Raw genomic sequence first — 27,882 nt, forward strand, 5'->3', positions numbered from 1 at the left:
GTTGTGCTCTGTGTGGTAGGCTGTGCAGAAAGAGTAATTCCCGATTTTAAAGAGGAGAAAGCAAAGAAGTGATTTGCTCAAGTTTAAGTGGGTAACCTGAACTTAATCTCAAAGTCAGCAGGCCTTTCTCAGGAGCTCCCTATTAATATTGTACTCAAGCAATTTAACAGTGGAATTCCAGAAGCTGAGCAACCTTTCGAGAGCATGTCAGGCTACAGAATGGGATGGGAAGTAGGGCAGGATTCAGCCTATTTTGCCTGTGAAAGCTTAAATGTCTGTCTTGAAGTAAACTCAGCATTTTGAGGGCTGAGGCCAAGTCTTATTCATCTTAATCTCTTTGCATCCTCAATGCCTGGTATCATACATAATTCATAGTAGGCACATAATAAATGTTGGATGAATACATGAATGAATGAATAAAAGTCGTCTCACCCTCTCTATCCTTCCCTCTACCCAGAAGGAATTACAGAATGATAGTAAGGTATGAAAGAAAAGAAAAAATGATAGCTAACATATGTAAAAGGTACCCAACACTCTTCTAAATATGTATATGTTTTGGCTCATTTATTCAGTTCAACAACTCTCTGATTTTGGTACTATTATCATCTCCATTTATTTTACAAATAAGGAGACTGAAGATCAGCCAACTTAAAAAAATGTCCCAAGGTCCAAGGATGGGAAAGTGGAAGAGCTGGGATTTGAACTCAGGTCTGGCAGCCTCCCATATCAGGACCCATAATCACTCCACTATTTTGCATCCAATGCTAAATGCTGGGGCAATGCAATCCTATCATCCCACTTGAGTGTGTGTGTGTGTGGGGGGGGGTGTTCCTTTTCTAGGATGGATATATTTCCAATGGAATGCACACTGAACCCAGGGGAATGGAGAGGGAAGACTGCTTAGCTTGTCAACATTCACAAGAAACAACTCTCTCCAAAAAGGACTTGCAGAGATGTGGGGATATGTGGACACATAGATATTGGATTCTGTAATTTCAATAAAACAAAGCTTGGGCATCACACTATGTGATAAATGGCTCAATAAGTACAGTAATATAATGCAGTCAGAAAGAAATACATTTTTATGTGCTGAATGGAATTGTAGAACACCGGCTACAGCTTGGGTGATCATGTAATGAAAGCGCTTTTTTACTGGATTGGAAATGCAGGGATGAGCAAAGCTCAAGTTTAGAAGTTGAACAACTATGTGTGGCTTAACTTTTCACAATTTAAATTCAAGATACATTAAGGGACCAGATCCAGAGGGGTTTTTGCAAGGGGTGGGGGAGTAGGGAAAATGGAAATACTATCACTTTTTGAAAAATAAGCATACGATTTATTTTCAAATCTCCCTGAATTTGTCATTAAAATATCTTGAGTTCATGTCCAGGTAGTCATTGATAGCCTGGCAGCTCAACTCATAATTGGGAGTCTGGCTTTTTCTGATAATAGTTTGTTCCATTCCCACAAAACAGTGAGTGCTTAATATACATTTGTGGAAGGATGGAAGGAAGGAAGGAAGGAAGGAAGGAAGGAAGGAAGGAAGGAAGGAAGGAAGGAAGGGAGGGAGAGAGGGAGGGAAGGAGGGAGGGAGAGAGGGAGGGAGGGAGGGAGGGAGGGAGGGAGGGAGGGAGGACGGGAGGGAGGGAGAGAGGGAGGGAGGGAGGAAGGGAGGGAGGGAGTTGTTGAGTGTTTTATATGCCAGATACATAAACATGTATTTTGTTTAACTTTCATATGACTCATACGGGGTAGATACCAATAATAGATGAAGAAACTGAGGCACTGAGAGGGTGTGAGATTGTATAGTATCTGAGTGGGTAGAGTTAGACTCAAATTCAGGAGGATTGTTCTGATCACCTCCTATTCACCCCACTGGTGAAGGAGGGTCCCCACACCCTAAGCAGAATGAGATGGCTTAATATACAACACCCCACAGTGGACAGAAGAGACCAACATAGTTTATTAGTCACACATATACACACAGCCCAGGAGAGCTAAGACACTGCACAACACACAGGGCCACACGGCAGACAGTGAACCAGCAGGGGCTGTAGAGCCAGGCTGTGTGACAAGAGGGTGAGATGGCCCCTTGTTCCCACAGGAGGATGTGATTGGTGTGTTGGAATAATTCTGCAGGCTGGCAGGGAAGTGATACCCACTAGATGGAGGACCAGGAGGGGGGCAGCTGCTGGCCCAGCTCATAAGGGAAGGAGACAGGTAGAGAGCCTTTCCTGCTGGCTGGAGAGCCTATCTGGCAAGAGCAGAAAAACTCATGGTTAGATCTCTGGGGCCCTGTATGGCTCAAAGATCTCAAGGAAGCACATGAAATTTCAAATCTTGCAACACATGGATGACTCTGGGCCAGTAACTTTCAACTGGTTCATGATCACCATTCCTCCCCACCTACCCTGATTTACCCTTCCACCCCATGTGCAAACCTACAGACCTCCTCCTTCTTTATTTCACCATAGAAGGAAAGGCAGGTGTGACATGTGGAATGAGCATCAGTCTCGGAACCAGTAGGTAAGAGTTTGGGTACCAACTCTGCTGTCCAGGAGCGCTACACTTCTGTGCCTTTGTTTTCTCTGCAAATAGAGGATGCTACCACATACTTCACATAGCAGTTAAAAAGATTAAGTGAAATAAAAGAAAGTCTTCTAAAAAGCATTTTAAATGAAAGAGGTTACTATTTACAATCATGGTTGTCATCATCTCTAGATTGCTTTGACCCCAGGGATTTTTTTTTAAAGGAACTAAGCAGGAAAGTAAGGGTATACCACTGCACCAAAGAGTAATAAAAAGTAAGTAAAAGAAGTAGCATCAAAAAATTTTGAATGTTTATAATGTGGCACCCTCTGTGCTAAGCACTTTCCCTCAGCATCTCACTTGATTTTTATAGCAATGCTATCAGGTTGGTATTAGCATTATTCCCCTTCCAAAGATAAGTTCACTGAGACTCAGAAAGATGAAGCAAGCTGCTCAAAGCCAAGTTCCACAGGGATTAAGTGACCAAGAAGGGATTCACATCCAGGTCAGGGTAACTTCAGAGCGTGTCCTTAACCTCCAAGTGATATTCTCACAAGGATATCTGGGTGATGCAAGAAGCTAGATAATTTCCCTCCACCAAGATACCTGGTCCTAATCCTCAGAACCTGTGAAGGTGTTACCATATATAGAAAAAAAAAAAAAAAGAAAGAAAGAAAAGACTTTGCACATGTGAATAAGGATCTTGATATGGGAAAATTGTCCTGGATTATTCAGATACGCCAATGTAATTACAAAGGTCCTTATATGAAGAAGGCAGGAAGGTCAGAATCAGAGAGAGAATTGAAGATGTTCTTCTGCTGATTTTGAAAAGAGAGGAAGGGGCCACAAGCCAAGGAATGCAGGCAGGCTCTAGAAGTTAGAAAAGATAAGGAAATACATTCTCCCCTAGAGCCTGCAGAAGGAACATGGCCCTGCTGACACCTTGATCTTAGGACTTCTGACCTCCAGAACTGTAAGGTAATAACTTTGTGTTTTTTTCAACCATGGATTGGGTAATTTGTTATAGCAGCAAAAGGTAAGGTCAGAGTATCATTGCATAAGACCAGACAATTTGCTCTATGCCTGTGCTGTCCAGTATGGCAGGCAGTAACACATGCCTATTTAAACAGGTAATTAAATGTAATTGTTAAATTCAGTTCCACAGTAACACTAGTCGTGTTTCACAGGCTCGGTAGCCCTCCATGGCTAGTGACCACTGTGTTGGACAGACAGGACCATTTCCATCTCACAGAAAGTCTCTTAGAGGAAGAAGGTCAGCATGTCTGCATGCCCGCAAGTATTTCTGGAAGGATGGCAAAAGGGGTTCATTGGGCACACGGGTGATGGAGGATAATTGCCTGGCTTCAAACCCCAACTGAGCCACTTCCTAGCTTGGCATAAACTAGGGATGACAATAGGAGCACCTAAGCCATTGGCTTATTATGAGAGTGAATATGGACAATAAAGGCAAAATGTTTGAGCACAGTACCTGGCACAGATTAGTGGGCATTTAATACATATGAACCCTTATCATTATCAGCGTTTCCATTTTAGACAGGAAGGTCAAAGCCCAGCCCAGTTTCAGAAGGTCCACTGGGTTTCTGTCTCAGGCCAACCGTTTCACACAGGTGAACACAGGTTAAAACCATGGCCGCTATCTCATGCTACCACATTAGTACAAATTCTGAAACTGACTCTGTGCCCCAAAGCAAGCAAAGAATGGAAGTGTTGCCTGTGGAAAAATATTACATAAGACACTTCCCCAGAATGTGGTAATGCAGCCACGTGAATACAAATCACTGACGTACAAATACTCCTCAGAAATATTTATGACGAAACTTCAGCACCAACCCAAACAGCCTTCACAGAGTGAAACGAAACCATAAATTATTTCCAAGAACACTGTAATGCCAAGGGAACTCACTTAATTATCCATTATCCCAGAAATGTAGACATAATATTAATTAAAATGAAGGGGGAAAGCCATTTCCATCTTTTATTAAGATTCATTGGGCTCTTGAAGAGCTCTTTGCCCTGAGGCTGGGCCAGGTGATGGAGCTCATCCTGAGGAGCCAAAAACAGTCACCCAGACAAGAACAGGGGCACCTCAGGGTCAAGAAACAGCACCTCCCAAACAGAAGACGAATTATCTGTCCTCACCCCCCAATCTTTCTCCCACAGACGCCTGTGTTGCCACCATTAGAAGTGATTTTCTTTCATCTGGACACTGACAGATACTTGTTATCTCTTTCAAAACCCTCGTTCTGAATATCGCCACAAAATGAGACTCCAGTATGTCAGCGAGCTCCAAGAATGCAGAATAGCAGACCCCGGCTTTCAAACCTTTGTTTTCTAGCTCCCAAGGCTACATTGAGGCCATGCTCCTGTGGCAGGCCAGGGGATGGATGGATGCATGGATGGACGAACAGATAGCAAAGAGACCTAGTAGGCATTGGGTGGGCCCAGTGAGTCTGGTTTCAGAACTTCACCTCTGACCAAATAAGTTTATAATTTACAATTCATGGGACAAAACATTATAAAAACGTGGGTTTCCAGCTTCTTTTTGCTTATATTCCCCCTGCCTTATAAATAATTATGGTCTGGCCTACATCAGACCTTTGGATGCAATGCCTCTCTCATCTGCATGTGGCTTTTCCTCTTCAAGAAAGACCCAGGTTGGGGCTTCCCTAGTGGCGCGGTGGTTGAGAGTCCACCTGCCGATGCAGGGGACACAGGTTTGTGTCCCGGTCCGGGAAGATCCCACATGCCGTGGCGCTAGCGGCTAGGCCCGTGAGCCATGGCCACTGAGCCTGCGCGTCCGGAGCCTGTGCTCCGCAACGGGAGAGGCCACAACAGTGAGAGGCCCGCGTACCGAAAAAAAAAAAAAAAAAAAAAAAAAAAGAAAGACCCAGGTTTAACATTGGGCATAGAGAAATGGGAGAAAAGAGAGTAAAGAAGAGGTTCATGGGCTCGGGGGCGGGGGAGATATGCTGAAGAGAAGCTTAGGAACAGCTATGGCAGGTGAGAGAATGGGGTGCAGGGATGGCAGGTGAGGGAAAAGAATGAAGTCTGGGATATGATGTCCCTTGTGGGGTACTCAGAAAGCCCCAGAAAGTGATACGAGTTTCTCTGAGTAGATCTGAGGGTGTGGACTCTGTTCTTTTGTCCACCCCACCACCCAGGGTTTAAGCTGCATGCACCATAACTTTATAAGCACTTTTCAGACTTTCCAATTTCGTATGAGGTTTGGTTGGGGGATAATAAGGGAGGGTGAGATGTTATTTTTAAAATAAACTTTAAATCCTTCAGCACACAGGAAAGGAAACTCTGCTGGTATCCTGAAGCCCTGACACATAGTAGGCACTCTTGTAAATGGTATGGAATGATGAATACTAAACGGATTATTAAACAAATCTGTTGCTTAGTTATTGATATTCACCACCTACTGTGATATGTTGGAGAAGTTGGGTAACCTCTGTCTGTAGAAAGAGATTAGAGGGGAACTGATATTTGTTGAACATTATCGAACATTTATTAAACTTCTGTAGATATTGTATGTATGTTTATAAGGTTGCCTCTGTGAAAATAATTTCTAAAGACATCTATATGACACACCTGTTAGAATGGTCAAAATCCAGAACACTGACAACCCCAAATGCTGACGAAGATGTGCAGCAACAGGAACTCTCATTCATTGCTGGTGGGAATGCGAAACGGTACAGCTGCTTTGGAAGACAGTTTGGCAGTTTCTTACAAAGCTGAGCATACTCTCACCATACAGTCCAGAAATTAGGTCCCTTGGTATTTACCCAAATGAGCTGAAAATTTATTTTCATACAAAAACGTGTCCACAGATTGTTTATAGAAGCTTTATTCATAATTGCCAAAACTCGGAATCAACCAAAATGTTCTTCAGGCAGTGAACGGATATATAACTGTGGTACATCCAGACAATGGAATATTACTCAGCACTAAAAATGAATGAGAGAGGTGGAGTCAAGATGGTGTGGGAAGACCCGGAGTTAGCGTCTCCCCAAAACTAGGGTGCCAGCCGGCCGCTGGTGGGGGACTCTGATGCCCAAGGAGACGGGAGGAACCCCCCGTGAACCGGTAGGACGTGTGGGCACTGAGGGGGTAGGAGAAGTGGAGGCCAGACAGGATCGGCGCCCCTGAGGCTGGGGAGATCAGGAGAGGCAGGTGGGAGGAACCCTCTGGGAGGAACAGGAGAGGAGCAGAGGGTGATCGCCTAGCCCACTCGGATCGGGGAGTCTGCTGAGCTCCCAGGCTGATCCCCTGTCTTCCAAAACCCCTCCAGGCCACGTGGGTCCTTGAGGGCACAGGAGGGAGGCTGGGGAGAACAGGAGAGGCAGGCAGAAGGAGCCATCTGGGATGAGCCAGAGAGGAGCGGGAGAGGAGCAGAGGGCGTTTGCCCTGCCCACTCTAGCCCAGGAAGCCTGCTAGGCTCCCAGGTAAGGTCTTGCATCCTCTGAGACGGCCTTTTCCAGCCCTGTAGGTCCTAAGCACAGGCCCCTCCCACCACCCAAACCTCGTCCTTGCTTAGGCCCCACCCTCCACAGCCAAGGCCTTTTCCTCCATTTCTTTTTCTCTTTTTTTTTTCTTTTCCACTATTGTGGTACTGATGTACCTTCCAGTTGTTGATTCATCTATATTTATATTTTTATATTCTTTCTAACATATCTGTTAGTTTCTTAGTCTACTTTTATTATGTTATTGTTCTCTTTTATTTATTTATTATTTTTGCCACCCCACACAGCTTGCAGGATTTTGACTCATGAGCCGGGGGTCGGGCCAAAGCTCCTGCGGTGGGAGCTCTGAGTCTGAACCACTGGACTAACAGAAAACCTCAGACCCCAGGGAATATTCATCGGAGTGAGATCTCACGGAAATCCTCATCTCAGCACCAAGACCCAGATATACCCAACAGCCTACAAACTCCAGTGTTGGAAGCCTCAGGCCAAACAACCAGTAAGACAGGAACACAATCCCAATAGTTAAAAAAAAAAAAAAAAAGAGACAGCAAAAAAATATGTCACAGATGAAGGAGCAAGGTAAAAACCTACAAGACCAAATAAATGAAGAAGAAATAGGCAACCTACCAGAAAAAGAATTCAGAGTAATGATAGTAAAGATGATCCAGAATCTCAGAAATAGAATGGAGGCACAGATTGAGAAAATACAAGAAATGTTTAATAAAAATCTAGAAGAACTAAAGAACAAACAGAGATGAACAACACAATAACTGAAATGAAAAATACACTAGAAGGAATCAATAACAGAAAAACTGAGGCAGAAGAATGAAAAAGTGAGCTGGAAGACAAAATGATGGAAATAACTCCCAAGGAGCAGAATAAAGAAAAAAGAATGAAAAGAATTGAAGACAATCTCAGAGACCTCTGGGGCAACACTAAACTCACCAACATTCGAATTATAGGGGTCCCACTCAGAAGAAGAGAAAAAGAAAGGGTCTGAGAAAGTATTTGAAGAGATTATAGCCGAAAACTTCCCTAACATGGGAAAGGAAATAGTCACCCAAGTCCAGGAAGCACAGAGAATCCCATACAGGATAAACCCTAGGAAAAACACACCAAGACACATATTAATCAAACTATCAAAAATTAAATACAAAGAAAAAATATTAAAAGCAGCAAAGGGAAAACAAAAAATAACATACAAAGGAATCTCCATAAGGTTATCATCTGATTTTTCAGCAGAAACTCTGCAGGCCAGAAGGGAGTGGCAGGATATACTTAAAGTGATGAAAGGAAAAAACATACAACCAAGATTACTCTACCCAGCAAGAATCTCATTCAGATTCGACAGAGAAATCAAAAGCTTATCAGACAAGCAAAAGCTAAGAGAATTCAGCACCACAAAACCAGCTTTACAACAAATGCTAAAGAAACTTCTCTAGGCAGGAAACACAAGAGAAGAAAAAGACCCACAAAAACAAACCCAAAACAATTAAGAAAATGGTAATAGGAACATACATATCGATAATAACCTTGAATGTAAATGGATTAAATGTCCCAACCAAAAGACAGAGACTGGCGAATGGATACAAAAACAAGACCCATATATATGCTGTCTACAAGAGACCCATTTCAGACCTAGGGACACATACAGACTGAAGTGAAGGGATGGAAAAAGATATTCCATGCCAATGGAAATCAAAAGAAAGCTGGGGTAGCAATACTCGTATCAGATAAAATTGACTTTAAAGTAAAGACTATTATAGGAGACAAAGAAGGACACTACATAATGATCAAAGGATTAATCCAAGAAGAAGATATAACAATTATAAATGTTTATGCACCCAACATAGGAGCACCTCAATACATAAGGCAACTGCTAACAACCATGAAAGAAGAAATTGACAGTAACACAATAACAGGAGGGGGCTTTAACACCCAACTTACACCAATGAACAGATCATCCAAACAGAAAATAAATAAGGAAACACAAGCCTTAAATGACACAATAGACCAGATAGATTTAACTGATATTTAAAGAACATTCCACCCAAAAGTGGCAGAATACACTTTTTTCTCAAGTGCACACAGAACATTCTCCAGGATAGATCACATCTTGGGTCACAAATCAAGCCTTGGAAAATTGAAGAAAACTGAAATCATATCAAGCATCTTTTCTGACTACAACACTATGAGATTGGAAATCAATTACAGGAAAAGAACTGTAAAAACACAAATACATGGAGTCTAAACAGTGTGCTACTAAAAAACCAAGAGATCACTGAAGAAATCAAAGAGAAATCAAAAATACATAGAAACAAATGACAATGAAAGCACAATGTCCCAAAACCTATGGGACGCAGCAAAAGCAATTATAAGAGGGAAATTTATAGCAATTCAATCTCACCTCAAGAAACAAGAAAAATCTCAAATAAACAATCTAACCCTACACTTAAAACAACTAGAGAAAGAAAAACAAAGAAAACCCGAAGTCAGTGGAAGGAAAGAAATCATAAAGATCAGATCAGAAATAAATGAAATAGAAACAAAGAAAACAGTAGCAAAGATCAATAAAACTAAAAGCTGGTTCTTTGAGAAGATAAACAAAAATAAATACTTAGCCAGATTCATCAAGAAAAAAAGGGAGAAGACTCAAATCAATAGAATTAGAAATGAAAAAAGAGAAGTAACAACTGACACTGCAGAAATACAAAAGATCATGAGAGATTACTACAAGCAACTATATGCCAATAAAATGGACAACCTGAAAAATGGACAAATTCTTAGAAAAGCACAACATTTTGAGACTGAACCAGGAAGAAATAGAAAATATAAACAGACCAATCACAAGCACTGAAATTGAGATTAAAATTCTTCCAACAAACAAAAGCCCAGGACCAGATGGCTTCACAGGCGAATTCTATCAAACATTTAGAGAAGAGCTAACACCTATCCTTCTCAAATTCTTCCAAAATATAGCAGAGGGAGGAACACTCCCAAACTCATTTTACAAGGCCACTGTCACCCTGATACTAAAACCAGACAAAGATGTCACAAACAAAGAAAACTAGAGGCCAATACCACTGATGAAAATAGATGCAAAAATCCTCAACAAAATACTAGAAAACAGAATCCAACAGCACTTTAAAAGAATCATACAGCATGATCGAGTGCGGTTTATCCCAGGAATGCAAGGATTCTTCAACACACGCAAATCAATCAATGTGATACACCATATTAACAAACTGAAGGATAAAAACCATATGATCATCTCAATAGATGCAGGAAAACCTTTTGACAAAATTCAACACCCATTGTAATAAAAACCCTCCAGAAAGTAGGCATAGAGGGAACTACCTCAACATAATAAAGGCCGTATATGACAAACCCACAGCCAACATTGTCCTCAGTGGTGAAAAAGTGAAACCATTTCCACTAAGATCAGGAACAAGACAAAGTTGCCCACTCTCACCACTATTATTCAACATAGTTTTGGAAGTCTTAGCCACAGCAATCAAAGAAGAAAAAGAAATAAAAGGAATCCAAATCAGAAAAGAAGTAAAGCTGTCACTGTTTGCAGATGACATGATACTATACATAGAGAATCCTAATGATGCTACCAGAAAACTACTAGAGCTAGTCAGTAAACTTGGTAACGTAGCAGGATACAAAATTAATACACAGAAATCTCTTGCATTCCTATACACTAATGATGAAAAACTGACAGTGAAATTAAGGAAACACTCTCATTTACAATTGCAATGAAAAGAATAAAACACTTAGGAATAGGGCTTCCCTGGTGGTGCAGTGGTTGGGGGGTCTGCCTGCCGATGCAGGGGACGCGGGTTTGTGCCCTGGTCCGGGAGGATCCCACATGCCGTGGAGCGGCTGGGCCCGTGAGCCATGGCTACTGAGCCTGCGTGTTCGAAGCCTGTGCTCCGCAATGGGAGAGGCCACGGCAGTGAGAGGCCCGCGTACCGCAAAAACAAAAAACCCCCTAGGAATAAACCTACCTAAGGAGACCAAAGACCTGTATGCAGAAAACTATAAGACACTGAGGAAAGAAATTAAAGATGATACAAATAGATGGAGAGATATACCATGTTCTTGTATTGGAAGAATCAATATTGTGAAAATGAATATACTACTCAAAGCAATCTACAGATTCAATGTAATACTTATCATACTACCAATAGCATTCTTCACACAATTAGAACAAAAAATATTACAATTCGTATGGAAACACAAAAGACCCCAAATAGCCAAAGCAATCTTGAGAAAGAAAAACAGAGCTGGAGGAATCAGGCTCCCTGGCTTCAAACTATATTACAACACTACAGTAATCAAGACAGTATGGTACTGGCACAAAAACAGAAATATAGATCAATGGTACAGGGTAGAATGCCCAGAGGTAAACCCACGCAAGTAAGGGTACCTGATTTATGACAAAGGAGGCAAGAATATACAATGGAGAAAAGACAGCCTCTTCAATAAGTGGTGCTGGGAAAACTGTACAGCTACATGTAAAAGAATGAAATTAGAACATTACCTAACACCATACACAAAAACAAACTCCAAATGGATTAAAGACTTAAATGTAAGACCAGCCACTATAAAACTTTTAGAGGAAAACATAGGAAGAACACTCTTTGACATAAACCATAACAAGATCTTTTTTGACCCACCTCCTAGAGTAACGGAAATAAAAACAAAAATAAAAAATGGGACTTGATGAAACCTAAAAGCTTTTGCAAAGCAAAGGAAACCGTAAACAAGACAAAAAGACATCCCTCAGAATGGGAGAAAATATTTGCAAATGAAACAATAGACAATGGATTAATCTCCAAAATATACAAACAGCTCATGGAGCTCAATACCAAAAAAACAAATAATCCAGTTAAAAAACGGGCAGAAGACTTAAATAGACATTTCACCAAAAAAGACATACAGATGGCAAAGAGGCACATGAAAAGATGCTCAACATCACTAATTATTAGAGAAATGCAAATCAAAACTACAGTGAGATCACCTCACTCTGGTCAGAATGGTCATTATCAAAAAAATCTAGAAACAATAAATGCTGGAAAGGATGTGGTGAAAAGGGAACCCTCCTGCACTGTTGGTGGGAATGTAAATCGATACAACCACTATGGAAAACAGTATGGAGGTTCCTAAAAAAGCTAAAGATAGAACTACCATATGACCCAGCAATCCCACTACGGGGCATTTACCCTGAGAAAACCATAATTCAGAAAGAGTCATGTACCACAATGTTCACTGCAGCTCTGTTTACAATAGCCAGGACATGGAACCAACCTAAGTGTCCATCAAGAGATGAATGGATAAAGAAGATGTGGCACATATATACAATGGAATATTACACAGCCATAAAAAGAAACGAAATTGAGTTATTTGTAGTGAGGTGGATGGACCTAGAGTCTGTCATACAGAGTGAAGTAAGTCAGAAAGAGAAAAACAAATACCGTATGCTAACACATATATATGGAATCTAAAAAAAAAAAAAATGGTACTGATGAACCTAGTTGCAGGGCAGGAATAAAGATGTAGACATAGAGAATGGACTTGAGGACACAGGGTGGGAGGGGGAAGGCTGGGGCAAAGTGAGAGTAGCATCGACATATATACACTACCTAATGTAAAATAGATAGTTAGTGGGAAGCAGCCACATAGCACAAGGAAATCAGCTCGGTGCTTTGCGATGACCTAGAGGGGTAGGACAGGGAGAGTGTGAGGGAGGCTCAAGAGGGAGGGGATATGGGGGCATATGTATGCATGTGGCTGATTCACTTTGTTGTACAACAGAAACAAACACAGTATTGTGAAGCAATTATACTCCAATAAAGATCTATTAAAAAAAATGAATGAGCTATCAAGCCATGAAAAGACATGGAGGAACCTTAAATGCATATTTCTAAGTGAAAGAAGCCAATCTGAAAAGGCTACATACTTTATGATTCCAACCACATGGCATTTTGGAAAAGGCAAAACTATTGAGACAGTAAACAGATCAGTGGTTGCCAGGGGTTTTTCAGGGAAGGAGGGGGATAGATGGAGCACTGAGAATTTTTCAGACAGTGAAAATACACTGTATGATACCATAATGATGAACACATGTCATTAAATATTTGTTCAAACCTGTAGAATATACAACACCAAGGGTGAACCTTGCTATAAACTATAGACTTTGGGGGATTATGATGTGTCAATATAGGTTCATTAATTATAACAAAGGTACTGCTCTGTGGGAGCTGTTGATAGTGGGGAGGCCATGCATGTGGGGGAGCAGGGGATATAGGGGAAATCTCTGCACCTTCTTCTCAATTTTCCTGTAAACATAAAACTCCTCTAAAAAAGCAAAGTCTTTTCAAAAATCTGTATGAAACTAAAACACCAGCTCATATACCATAACAAATGATATAATCAAGTATTTCCACTAACACAGAAATGTCAAAGTTGGAACTTCCCTGGTGGTCCAGTGGTTAAGACTTTGCCTTCCAGTGCAGGTGGTGCGGGTCCAATCCCTGGTTGGGGAGCTAAGATCCCACATGCCTCATGGCCAAAAAACCAAAACATAAAACAGAAGCAATATTGTAACAAATTCAACAGAGACTTTAAAAATGGTCCACGTCAAAAAAAAAAAAAAAAGAAAGAAAAGAAATGTCAAAGTAAAGCAATGTATTATTAATGCAGAAATAGAAAAGCGATGTTGGTCTGCATCTGTCCATCTGCCTGCTGACATAGCCTTTCTCTTCCCTTTCCCCCAAGGTCCTGGGCTGTGCCTTCATCTCTTCATCTGCATTATGGGAATAAACCTACTACTCTCCCTCCTTCACATCATCAGACTGACTGATAATGCAGCTAAAGGGTTGTGTAAAACATAAAACTACATAAAAAGCAGACATCGCCCCCCTGGTGTGCGGCGAGCCGCCTCCGACCAGCAGAATGACGAGTCGCCACACGCAAGATTCTTCTCGTATCACACTTTATTGGAGCACAGCTTGGTTAAAGAAAAGATGGAAGGAAGACGCCGCAATCCTATAGCAGTCTGCTTATATAGGGATTAAGAACATGTGTCGCTCTGTGATTGGCCTTCGCCGATGGTGCGACTTGTGAGCCAGCATCGGATAGGTCGCTACTTTAAAACCTCATTAGTATACTTAGCGCAAGCGCAGTGGCCACAGGAAGGATGACTCAGCTTACTTCAGCTTCCTGCTGCGTGGCAGTTAGCTGACCGCGCCCTACACTGGTGAGATTGTAAATTACTACAACCCATCTGGAGGGCAACTTGTCAGTATGTATTAAAATATAAAATGCATTTTCCCTTTAACCTGGTGATTCCATTTCTAAGAAAATAATCCCATGCACATGCATGCTCAGGTGCACAAAAATAGACATTGAAAAACCATCACCATAGCACTGCTCACAATAGGAAGAAAACCCCAAACACATCCTAAATGTCAATCAATAAGAATGTCAATCAATAAGAAACTAATGTCAATCAATAAGAAACTAATATATTGAATACAACAACTGTGGCCCATCCATGTTATGGAAAGCTATGCAGCTCTTAGGATGGGACAGGATAAAGAAAATATGAATGATGGATTTAAAAAGTAAATTGTGTAGCAATATGTATAGCATGATCTCATATATGTAAAAGTGTGTGTATATAAGTGTGCATGCATGACCATAGACATAATCTGGAAGGTTGCTCGTGAAAATGTTAGTAATACTTACTTCTGGGGAGTGAGCTACAATGGGTAAGAAGGAATATCACTTCTTTCTTTATATGCTTTATCAACTTATACATTTAATTATTGCCATGACCTCTTAACTGATCTCCTTGCTTCTGCTCTTACGCCCTGGAGAAGATGGAGTCCTGCTGCTGAATCCTAAGCCAGATCATAGCCATCCTCTGCTTAACACCTCCCAAGGCTCCCCAGCTCACTTGTAAGCCAAAGTCCTTGCCATCTCCACAGAAGGCTGTGTACCCCGCCCCTCTCCGACCGTACACCCAGTTTCTCGGCTTGCCCACTCCTCTCCATCCAAGGGGCTTCCTTGAAAAAACCAGGTATGTTCCAGCCTCAGGACCTTTGCACAGGCCTGCTCCCTCTTCCTGGAAAATCCTTCCTCCAGCTCTCTACAAAACAAACTCCCTGTTCTTCATGACCTGCTCCTGTCCTCTTATGTACAATTGTAACCGGCAGCCCTTTGCTCTGCTTTTTGCAAAGCCCTCATTCCTTACTACCACGTTATCAGTTGCTGTCTTCACGAGTCAGAATGTAAGCTCCAGGAGCCCAGGAACACTGGTTTATCCCTCAAGCCTATCCCTTTCGGTCAGTCGTCCTTGGTCCCCTTTCCTCCCTCTTAGCTGACTATCTCTTCCAGAATAGACCAGCAACCAGCATCCTTCCTACTCACTTGCTCATATAAGTTATTAATAAATATTTTCAGATATACTAATTCATACTATAGTATAAATGACTCATTATTTACTCTGTCATAAAGTTCACTATCACATAATTGGGTTGAATCTTCAAGTGATTCTGAAACTGGAGGGTGCATAAGCATCACCTGAGGATCTTGCTCAGCATGAAGATTCTCAGGCCTCAAATCACTGAGGTTCTAAGTCAGTGGGTTGAGGGTGGAGCCCAGGAATCTAGATTCTTGAGAAGCACACAGGGAGATTCTGCAAGAGGCGGTCCACTGCAGGGAGCCTGCCAGTGAGCCCCACTGTTTTCCACTAGGCACTCTGGAGGTCCTTCTGGTGGTAATTCTCTGCCCCATGAATTCACTATTCTTATTCACATGCTAGACTTTAAAAAAGCAACATACTCATTGAACTGACACTGTGACACATATAAAACAAGAGCTAGAACAGAGCAAGAATCAAATTTCACTCTGGACATCTTCACTTGCCTGACCCCAAAGTGAAGTGCTTTCTCCTGAGAGACAACAGTTTCTGGCTATTGGTTTAATCATAATAGATTTTACTGCTCAGGTATATGTACAACTCACCCCGACTCCCTTCTCCCTCCAGGTCAGAGCTTCCCACAACTAACGTGCATAATGATCACCTAGGGATCCTGTTTAAAAATGCAGATTTCGGGCTTCCCTGGTGGCGCAGTGGTTGAGAGTCTGCTTGCCGATGCAGGGGACACGGGTTCGTGCCCCGGTCCGGGAAGATCCCACATGCCGCGGAGCGGCTGGGCCCGTGAGCCACGGCTGCTGAGCCTGCGCGTCCAGAGCCTGTGCTCCGCAACGGGAGAGGCCGCAACAGTGAGAGGCCCGCGTACCGAAAAAAAGAAAAAAAAAATGCAGATTTCAACTCAGTAGGTGTGGGAGGGGCCCCAGATTCTGCATTTCCCCCAAGTTGCTGAATGATGCCAGCCCAGAGACCACATCTTCAGTAGAAATGGTCTTGACCAGAGATAAAATATAGGTTTCACTTCACATGCCACATTGGAATGATTGGTTGTGCCTGCCTGGCTTACCAGTAGACAAAGATTTGGAGGCAAGACTCAGTTCAGAGGGAAAGAGTTCTGTGATCAATTAGTGATGTCTGTCACGGGCATGGGGTAGAGTTCTATGAGATGCCTGCTACCCTGTTCTGGGCTGTGTTCATCCTGCCACTTCAATGGATAGTTGATGTTTAAACAGTACCATCAGTTCAACATGAGAGTTTCTGACTTACGCTTATGACATCACCTCAGACATTAATACATTCACAACACACACTTACACACAAATACATCTAGAATATAACTCTGGCTAAAGCCTCATTTGTTCTTACCTCTTGGAATTTTCAGAGCTTCCAAGTTCCCGGACTTTCCCACAGGACACCTCCCTCATAGGTCAGCTTCTTTCCACCTCAACCCTCTGAAATCTCTCCCTTAACCAGAGGAGAACAAATATCCAGGAGTTACACATACCCACAACCTAATTTTCTTCCAAGAGGTCCTTGCTGCATACATTCTGCATTCGTTTGCTGGGACCATCATGACAACGAACCACAAGCCAGGTGACTTAAATTTATTGTCCACCATTCTGGAGGCTAAAACTCCAAGATCAAGGTGTTGGCAAGGTTGCTTCCTTCCGAGGGCTGTGAGGAAGAATCTGTTCCATGACTCCTTCCTTGGCTTGTAGATGACCATCTTCTCCTGTGTCTTCATCTGGTCTTCCCACCATATGTATCTGTGTCCAAATTTCCCCTCTTATAAGGGCACCAGTCATATTGGAATAGGGCCCACCCACAGGACCTCATTTTCACTTGATTCCTTCTGTAAAGACCCTATCTCCAAATGAGGTCACATTCTGAGTCAGGAGTTCAACATATGGATTTTGAGGGGACAGATTTCACCCCATAACACATTGATGAAGTGTTTTCGACAGAAAAGGTCAGATTTAGAACTCAGTCCATCACCTCCCTTCTATTTCCAGTTGCATCAATATTTAATTGACTCTAATCTTTCTTCCACCTTATGGTGGTTTATAGGCTCTACAACAAGGCTTTCTGCTAACAGAGCTATTTGAAACTCCTTAATGGGGCCAAAGGCACTCCCCCCAATCTACCCCCTCGCTATCCCACTCTCTGACTTTTCTATTTTTTCTTTCCTTTGGAAATGTAAAACACTTGAGTACAATAGGTTGAAAACAACAACAACAGAGGTGGCCAGTGTGACCGAGCTCCTCATCCGGGCATCTCATACCTACGTCCCACAGAGAGAGGGTCCATTTGGACACAACAAAAGTCATTTTCTAGTAAAGCTCCCCGGGGAAGCAGTGGAGGCTGGCCTGACCTCCCATTTCAATGGCGCCCACGTGGGCTGAACCCAGAATCCTGCTTCCTCCACAGCAGGCAGGCTCAAATCCACACAACAGTAATGCACAGAAGAGCAGATTTTGGCGACGATGCAGAGTTTCAGCCAAAATAAATGTTACCACCTGGCAGCTTTCGAACAGTATCCATGCCGGTATTTCATTTGGGCTGAAAACACTAGAAAAATAGTATTTTGCATTTTGCACCTGTAGCCATGGTCCCTGTCAGCCACACATCACTTCACAATGATGCCGCTGAGGAGGGAGGGAAAGGGTATTCTAAAGGGGTCTAAGCAGTGAGGGCATGTTGGATTCAGAGTTTCTAATAAGATGCGACGGGGGAAAAAGCCATGGTATCCTACAAAATTTTAACAGCCATTTCTTCAGAAGCGCGGATATCTTACTATCCCCCATTTGATGCACATTTCAGTGTTTCCTTTGTTAAGTCAGTGGTACCTCTGCCAAAATGCATTCACTTATCTCATTACAGTTTAGCCTCTCTTATGTTCCAAAAACTAAGCGTGGCAGTAAATGGTACATACCGCACAAGGGCACACACGCATTCATTTAGCAGGCACACTATAGAGAAATCTGACTTAATGAAAGTTTATTTGAAGAGAATGCTTATTTAAATGCAGTCTACTCTTGCAAATGGAAATGGGTTATTTTTGGATAATTGCATAGCTGGGTGAGCTGTGCACTCACTCTGCTGGGTGGCCTGACTGTTTCTTAACCTTTTCTAACTGGAAAAAATGTATATATTTTTTTCATCTGCAGAGAGAAACTAATGGGATTTCGTTAGGTCAAGAGTATGGTCATGAAGCTTAAGGACTGAGGAGAAATGCAAACAGGAATCCTCAAAGAATGATATTGGGGGTAGGAAAGGAGGCGGAGGCGACAGAGCTGAAAGCCTCTCATTTTGATACTGCTGAGTATTAGGTCCAGCAAAGACGACTAATAAGCGTTTTTAAATATCTAATTACAGTAAACAGTCTTCCCCTTTCAAACAAAAAGCTTCATTTATGCCTTTTTAGGAGTCAAGAGGAAAGCCACCCTATAAATACCATGGGGAAGATATTGAGAGTACCCCAGCAAGCCCTGTTGTACAGTTGGCATTCTGTATACACAGGTGCAAAACCCGTGGATACAAGAGGCCGACTGTATTCATTGTACTGCACCATTTTATATAAGGGACTGGAGCATTCATGGATTTTGGTATCTGTGGTGGCTTCTGGAGCCAATCCCCTGAGGATACCGAGGGATAACAGTACTCGAAAGGCTGGTGGCAATTGCAGGAAATGAGATGTCTGTGAGCTTGAATGCCCAGACAAGGTGAGACTGGGACAGGTCCATCTGAGTGTGACATCTGTAAGGTGTCTCTGAGTGCCCGCACCCCATGCTCCATTCCTTTCTGAACACCACCCTTCCCCAACTTGTGGGCCATGTGGGAACTCGGCCACCACCTTTTTTTTTTTTTAATATCTTTATTGGAGTATAATTGCTTTACAATGGTGTGTTAGTTTCTGCTGTATAACAAAGTGAATCAGCTATATATATATATATATACATATATTCCCATTTCTCCTCCCTCTTGCGTCTCCCTCGCACCCTCCCTATCCCACCCCTCTAGGGGCCACAAAGCACCGAGCTGATCTCCCTGTGCTATGCGGCTGCTTCCCACTAGCTATCTATTTTACATTTGGTAGTGTATATATGTCCACGTCACTCTCTCACTTCGTCCCAGCTTACCCTTTCCCCTCCCCATGTCCTCAAGTCCATTCTCTACATCTGCATCTTTATTCCTGTTCTGTCCCTAGGTTCTTCAGAACCTTTTTTTTTAGATTCCATATATATGTGTTAGCATATGGTATTTGTTTTTCTCTTTCTGACTTACTTCACTCTGTATGACAGTCTCTAGGTCCATCCACCTCACTGCAAATAACTCAATTTCATTTCTTTTTATGGCTGAGTAATATTCCATTGTATATATGTGCCACATCTTCTTTATCCATTCATCTGTCGATGGACATTTAGGTTGGTTCCATGTCCTGGCTACTGTAAATAGAGCTGCAATGAACACAGTGGTACATGACTCTTTTTGAATTATGGTTTTCTCAGGGTATATGCCCAGTAGTGGGATTGCTGGTAGTTCTGTTTTTAGTTTTTTAAGGAACCTCCATACTGTTCTCCATAGTGGCTGTACCAATTCACATTCCCACCAGCAGTGCAAGAGGGTTCCCTTTTCTCCACACCCTCTGCAGCATTTATTGTTTGTAGATTTTTTGATGCTGGCCATTCTGACCGGTGTGAGATGATACCTCATTGTAGTTTTGATTTGCATTTCTCTAATGATTAATGATGTTGAGCATTCTTTCATGTGTTTGTTGGCAATCTGTATATCTTCTTTGGAGAAATGTCTGTTTATGTCTTCTGCCCATTTTTGGATTGGGTTGTTTGTTTGTTTGATATTGTGCTGCATGAGCTGCTTGTATATTTTGGAGATTAATCCTTTGTCAGTTGCTGCATTTGCAAATATTTTCTCCCGTTCTGAGGGTTGTCTTTTTGTCTTGTTTATGGTTTCCTTTGCTTTGCAAAAGATTTTAAGTTTCATTAGGTCCCATTTGTTTATTTTTGTTTTTATTTCCATTTCTCTAGGAGGTTCGGCCACCACCTTTCACTCTCATGGCTCCGTTTATCTCAGTTATGGATTTCCATGGATGGCCTCTGGACAGCATCCCATCCTGACCTACCTGGATGTAAAGAATCCCCCTCCTTCCCATAATCCCACACCTACAAGCAACTCCCTACTTTATCCTGAAGTCAGGAAAAGAGCATGGGCCCTAAGAACTTAAGATGAGCTGCTGTCATGAAGCGTCCAGATTACATCTACAGCCTTTCCATCGACCCACCCCTGCCCTTTTAATCTGTGGTCAGTACTGAACGCCCAGCTCTAAGCCAGGGGCTCTAGAGGGGACACTCACGGTGTGAAAGACACAGACTCCGTCTCAAAGGGTGGGAGTTGCCTTGCACAAGTGACTGAGACATAAGTTTCTGCAACTTGAAAACCAGAACCAGAAGCAAACTAACAGACAAACAAAACCCTGCAGTAAGATGATGGGCACTAAATGTAGAGGACTCATTATCTGCAAGACATAGCATAAACCATCAGTAGACATTTAAAGACTAGATGAGTTTGGAGATAGTGGCTCCCTAATGAGAGATTAAGGGAAATGAGTTGGGACTTGGTGGGAAGGGATAGAGAGGACCTCTATGGCAGAGGGGGTGTTGCCTTAGCTTCTGTGATTTCCCCAAGATGTAAGTGAAAGGGGAGTTGTATGGAAAGGTCGGGGGTAAGTACCCATCCTTTGTGTGTAGATGCCTACAGTCTGGGACCTGGTGAGAAGCCCAAGGGAGGTGCCTAGGGCATACGTTATACTCTCTGACCTGGATTTAGTATCCTCACCCCTGAATACTTGGACTTGGGCCAAATAACGTCTCTGAGCTCCAGTGTCTCCATCCCTCAAGTAAGGTGAATACAATCTTCCCTGCCTACCTTTCATTAGAACCATTCTCATGTTTTTAATCACTAAAATGTATTATTATATGCCACTTATAACACTTATTATATGCCACTCACAGAAGTGGGCACTCTGCATACAGCATCTCACTCAGTTCCCATAATAGCCTTAGGAAACGAAATCACTTTGCCCACTTGATAGACCAAGAAGGATAAACACTTGCGTAAGTCCACGCTGCTGCACGTGTCAGAGCAAGATTCACAGGGTGCTTGTTGATGTGTTTTACAAATCACAAAGCACCAGCGAATGTTACAGGTCTCTTTCCCAATGTGTCCACAAGGATTTGCAAGCATCACTTCTAATTATTGGGAAGCCCTTAGGTGGGAGCTGAGAGGCTATTTTCAGCCAAACTGAAGTAGATAGGCTCAGAAAATTCATATGTCCACTCCCCAAGAACATTCTTACCTCTGATCACTGGAGCTCAGACCCAACTAGGGCAGGGCCAAGGGTACCTGGCAGCAGAGTACCCCCAAAACCAAAGCAAATGAATGTGGTTTCATAAAGTGCCAGGTTTAACAATCCACCAGTTGTTTTCCCAGGGGGTCAGGGCGGGGGGAGTCAAATTTCAATGCCCATGTCTTTTTGAAAAAACTACCATTAAAAACTCGTAACAAAACATGATAATTGATTGGGTATCAAATAGACCTTTGGCTCTTCTCTCCCAAACTCAACCAGTTACCACTGGTTGAAGTGGTATGAAAGGGCATGAAGAGGTCCCATGGGGGCAGGGACTTTGTCTAGTTCATTGTTATACACTCAGTGCCTGGCATACGGTAGGTGCATACTAAAGGAATGACTGTCTAGCAGGTAGCTGCTGTGAATCTTCTGTAAAAATGCTGAGAAACATGGCATTTTTCAATGGAACCCAAAATGGCAGGTATTGGACTCACCCCGAGGGAGGAGGAATGCCCTGTGTTTTCAGAATCAGCCAGCGAAGCAACTCAGACTGGTGTTTGACTCTGCAGCCTCTGCACATACAGCTCTCGCTATTCTGCAAGTAAAAAATGCCCATTCCCAGAGTTCTAGGCACTAATGGAAAGAACGAGAAAGGGAGAATGTAAGTGTTCCCAGCCCCGCAGGTTACTGCTGTTACTGTCTTTGCTTCTGGGGTGCTGAGGGTGGTCTGCAATACCAGAGAGTTCAGCCCAGTTGGATGGTGGAAGCCAGCTTGGCAGTACGTGTGAGAAAGAGCAGCCAACAGCTTGGAGCCCTATCTTCCCACCAAGGGAAACTCAAGGCCAATGGAACCTCCTAGCATGGAGGCTGAACTCTATCATAGATGCTGCTGGTGTTCTGGGAGCCATAACAGTCAATCCCCCTGGGACATGGGGCCCAGATGGCATTGGTGGTGAGCTGGAGAGTTCAGAAGCCCAAATGCAACCATACCATCCTACCCCGCATTTTTCTGCCCCACAGCATCTTTCAGCTTGTAAAAGACTTTCACATCCTCTCACATATTCATGTGGTCGAACACTTGCTGGGCTCCTACTATGTGCCTGCCCCAGTTCTAACCACAGGGATGCTGCCATGAAAAAGATACGGCACTTGAATACTTGAGGTGCATGCATCCTTCTTGGGGGATAGAGAGAATAAAGAAATAATATAATGCCAGGGAGGGATAGATTCCTGGGGGGAAAAAAAAACGATCCAGGAAAGCCGACAGAAGAAGGTGCTATTTTAGACAGGAAGCTCGGAGCAGGGTTTTTTCTGGACGTGGCATTTCAGCAAAGACCTGAGTGAAAGGAACGAGCTGATGAGCTTTGTGAATCTCTGGGTCTGAAGTGCAACCGAGTCACCATGGTCTGTGGGACCTCGACCTGCTCATTATCGGGTGGAAATCACTTTTCAAACCCAAGTTTTAAAAATATTCCCTTGGAGTAAAGCGTCCTCAGATTTGTGCTGACTTCAGGAGACAGGCAGACTGCCTTGGCAGCAATTTTTAAAAATAAAATGAAAAGCAATTATGATCCATCGCAGCAATTTACTCAGCGAAAATCTGGGGAGCAAAAAAGGTAAACACATCCCCTTCCCCACAAGGGCCTCCTGAGCTGGGGTCTTTCCTCGTGGCTGGGAGCTGGCTTTCTCTCTCTCCAGGATGCTGGTCCAGGCTGTCTTCAGAGCTTAAGGGACAGGTGTGCACTCTGATTTCCAGGTACAAACCAGCTCTCATCAATGCACACAGCCAGGAGTGAGTCACCCTCAAGCACAGCCAATTCGGGCCACGAGCAGCAAAGACAAAGAAGAGCATTTGTGTGTTTCCCAGACATGACACATCCTAAGGAGGGTGCAGCCAAATCAAGCCTCCCGAGGTCTGAGGGTTGATCTGCAGTCAAGAGAGCTTAAAATGACACAGGAAAGGAAGGGAAGGCTGCCCAAATCATGCAACTCTTTTAACCTAGCCAGACACCCTACGTTCTCCTGACTAGCACATTTTTGTCCTAGTTTCTTATCTTGGTTTCTAACCACCCACCCCCATCTTAGCGAGTCCCTCTATTTTAACATTAAGTTTTTAAAAAATATGTGCAAATAGTACATGCTCAGAATACACAGAAAAGCCGAAAGAAGGGAATAAAAATCATTCATGGTGTCACACCATTCAGCAATAACGGCTTTTCACGTTGTGCTGTACACCCTTCGAGAGTTTTTCTTTCCCATCTTATTTGTGGATACATATTTTTAAACAAGCCATAGCCATACGATCTGTCATTTAACATAATTTTTTTTCACTCAAGGAATCAGAAATATCTTCCCAGGCCCATGTAAATGATAGAGTTATCCAAATGTGTTTACCAAATCAGATTTAATGGCTGCAGAGGATTCCATTTTATGGCCAGACCATAATTTATTTGATTTTTCCTTTTACTGGAATTTTCATTATTATAAACAATGTGGTGATGAGCATCGCTCACTCCTTCATTTAACAACTATTTATAGAGTGCCTTCTGTGGCTAAGTTTGCCAGCACATCCTTAATTATTCCCTGAGGACAAATTTCTCGAACTGGAATTGCCAGGTCAAAACACAAGTGTGCATTTAAGGCTTCTGAAACAAGCATATTTATCTTATTGCCAAATCGCCCCCCAAAACGTTGTTCCAAGTTGTACTGCTACCAGCCTAGGATGCAAGTGCCTGGCTTCCAAACTCTTTGGCAACATTGACTTTTGTTTCCTTTCTTTGGCCAACTTTGTAGGAGACAAATGATGTCTTGTTGTTTCACTTTTCAATCCTTTGTTGCTAGCCAGCCTGAACATTTCTCCATGTGTGCTGGTCGTTTAGATTTCCCTTCCTATGAACTGCTTATTCATAGCTTTAACGATATGTCTTAATTAAATCTTAGGATGAAGAGGAAAGAATGGAGAAAATTAATAATTATTGAGTGCTTGTTATTTTCCAGACAGCATACACTCCTGGCTTTGAGGGGAAATACGTATCCTTACAACACATCTATCTTTGTCCCCATTTTATAGGTGATGATGTACATCTTGGGGGATATACCTGTCCTAGGATGCAGGGTCAAGGGCGGAAGCAGAAGTCAAACTCCCCCATGGAAGCTTGTGCCCAGCACTGTCTCCTGGGGGGTGTTTAAACTTTCTTTGATTCTGGAGTCACTCCGTCGAGGGAAACTGTGTAAGAGCCAGAACTAAGATGCTCTGGTCCTTACCCTGGGGTAAGGACCCCAGCACCCAAGTCACTGGACGCTGAATGGCTTCTTCAGAGAACCTGCCATGTCAAATTATTTTTATCATTTTAGCCCAAGAGCCTCTAGGAATATGTTCCCTAGGAAATACTTGGAAAGAGTAACTACCAAATGGCTGGGCCAGATCTTTCTCACTGCAGCAGAGCAGCTAAAGAACCATTTTAGAAGCAGGGCAATTACAGATTTCACATTCTTATATACGCTTCAGAAGTAGCCTTATCTACTCTGAATATTTCATATAAATGGAATCGCACAATATGTGAGCTTTTTTTGTCTTCTTTCACTTAGCGAGACGTTTTCTAAGTTCACCCATGTTACAGCATGTATCAGTTATTTCATTCCTTTTATGGCTAAATAATATTCCATTGTATGGATCGACCAGAATTTGAATATCCATTCATCTGATGATGGACATTTGGGCTGTTTCTACCATTTGCTTGCTGTGAATAGAGCTGCTACGGACACGTTGACATGTATTTGTTAGAGGACCTGTTTTCAAATCATTTGGGTCTATAACTAGGAGTGGAACTGCTGCGTGTTTGTTTCTATTTTCTGGTTCATTAGACTGTCAGATCCTTGAGGGAGGAGGTCTTGTTCACCAAGTTACCCCTAGAGCTTAAGGTAACTGCCCTGGTTTGCCTGGGACTGTTGAATTCCCCAGGACATGGGACTTTCAGTGATAAAACTGGGAAAATATCCCAGACAAACCTAGACAAGCTGGTCACTTTACCAATGTCTAGGACATTATGTGACATGGAACAGCTACTCAGTAAATATTTTTAAAATTAAAAGTTCCTGCCATTTATTCATCGTTTAGTTAATCTCGACATGTCTCAGCATACTGAGGTTTAAAGGGAAGGTTTTCTAACGCAATGAGGTATTAATAGCAATCTATAAGATCACAGAAACCCACACTTTCAGTGCAGTTGAAGCATACACAGAAGGGAGCATGGAAGTTTTCAATCGTGAAACTGTAGGTGGTTGCAGTGTTAAGGCTGTTTGATAAAGACACTCAAGTAGTATCAAGGCTTCCCTGCGCTGGTGAGGAAGAGCAGTTTCATGTGCCAGAAACCAGAGCAGAGTATTTTTTCCTTATACTAAGTGAGATCAGGCAGATCAGAAAAACACTGCTCATGACAGAGAGTCACAACTGCTATCTTTTTAGAGAAAGGTAGAGGCCTGTGGGAAATACCACAGAGCATTCAGACAGGGATTGAGATTAGTTATGAGAGCTTTGGTTCTAACCAAGTAGAGATCCAGCAGGCACTTGGCACTGGAAGTAAAGGAACCTCCTTCCATTCTGTGCCATTAAGAACAGCAACGGGATAGCACCTCACACCTGTTAGAATGGTTATTATATTAAAAACAAAAAGAAAGATAACAGTTGTTGACAAGGATGTGGAGAAAAGGGAACCCTTGTGCACTGTTGGTGGGAATGTAAATTGGTGCAGCCGCTATGGAAAATAGTATAGAGGTCCTTCAAAAATTAAAAATAGAATTACCATGTGCTCCAGCAATCCCACTTCTGGGTATGTAGCCAAAGGAAATGCAATTAGAATCTCAAAGAGATACTGCACCCCCACGTTCACTGCAGCATTATTCATAATAGCCAAGACATGGAATCCACCTAAATGTTCATCAAAGGATTAATGAATAAAGAAAATGTGATCTATACATACAATGGAATAGTATTCAGCCTCAGAAAAGAAGGAAATCCTGACATTTGTGACAACATGGATGAACCTGAGGACATTATGTTAAGCAAAATAAGCCAGACACAGAAGGACAAATACTGCAAGATACCACTTAAAGGAGGAATCTAAAATAGTCAAACTCAGAAGCAGAGAGTGGAAGGGTGGTTGCCAGGGGCTGGATGTGGAGGGAACAGAGAGATGTTGGTCAAAGGGTACAGCTATACTGGATGAACAAGTTCTAGAGATTGACTTACAGCATAGAGCTTACAGTGAACAATACTGCGTTACATACTTAAAAATTTGCTGAGAGTAGATCTTATGTTAAGTGCTCTTATCACAAAATAATAATAAAGAGGGTGGAAGGAAAGTTTTGGAGATAACGTTGTGTTTATGGCATAGATTGTGGTGATGGTTTCATGGGTGTGTACTTATCTCCAGACTCATCAAGTTGTATACATTAAATATGTTCACAGGTTTTGTATGTCAGCATACTTCAATAAAGGGGGTTAAAATTTTTTAATAATTTTTTTTAAAAGCAGAGATGGGAATAGTTACACAAATTGTTGACAAGGCTCTGAACTTGCAGTGACTGCAAAAAGAGAGCCTGAGAATTCTGTGTATTTGAATGTCCTGATAGAATTGGATGGCATTTCAGCGAATGTGTGAGATGTGTGTGGAGGGAGGCAAAAGAGAAGTCAGGGATCAAACAGGCAGGACCGTGAGAGACTCGGAGGAGGAGCCACAAAAGAAGTGGGAGCGTCAGAACAGACACGCATCTGACTTCGCCAATCCCCACCATGAACAAACAGCATGTATACCCGAAGAGGGCCTCATGTTCCCGTTGACTATTCTGTAAAGCTGAACATTTCATGCCATTATGCCATTATTAATTCAGACATTCTAAACTAAACCTTGTCCTTCTATATAAGTAGTCAGGCTAAAGAACCCCTTCCAACACTGCTAAAAATAAATATCTGAAGAAAAGTGAAGAAAGGAAACAAACATATTTATAAAGTGTGTGTGTGTGCATGCTTTCAGTGCTACAACACTTCAGAA

The 27,882-nt window shown here is 42.5% G+C and overlaps 1 protein-coding gene and 1 long non-coding RNA gene across 19 annotated transcripts in view; both read right to left on the minus strand.

The window, feature by feature from the left end:
• RBFOX1 (RNA binding fox-1 homolog 1) overlaps positions 1 to 27,882 on the minus strand; it is a 2,189,093-nt gene that overhangs the window by 1,668,595 nt on the left and 492,616 nt on the right. The window lies entirely within an intron of this gene.
• Positions 1 to 27,882, minus strand: part of LOC141276441 (uncharacterized) — a 69,212-nt gene that overhangs the window by 37,783 nt on the left and 3,547 nt on the right. The window contains exon 2 of the long non-coding RNA XR_012325944.1: positions 22,327 to 22,427. This is a non-coding gene — a long non-coding RNA (uncharacterized lncRNA). The remainder of the gene's footprint in view (positions 1 to 22,326; positions 22,428 to 27,882) is intronic.

The sequence above is a fragment of the Tursiops truncatus genome, chromosome 15, assembly GCF_011762595.2.
Source record: "Tursiops truncatus isolate mTurTru1 chromosome 15, mTurTru1.mat.Y, whole genome shotgun sequence".
NCBI classification, from domain to species: domain Eukaryota; kingdom Metazoa; phylum Chordata; class Mammalia; order Artiodactyla; family Delphinidae; genus Tursiops; species Tursiops truncatus.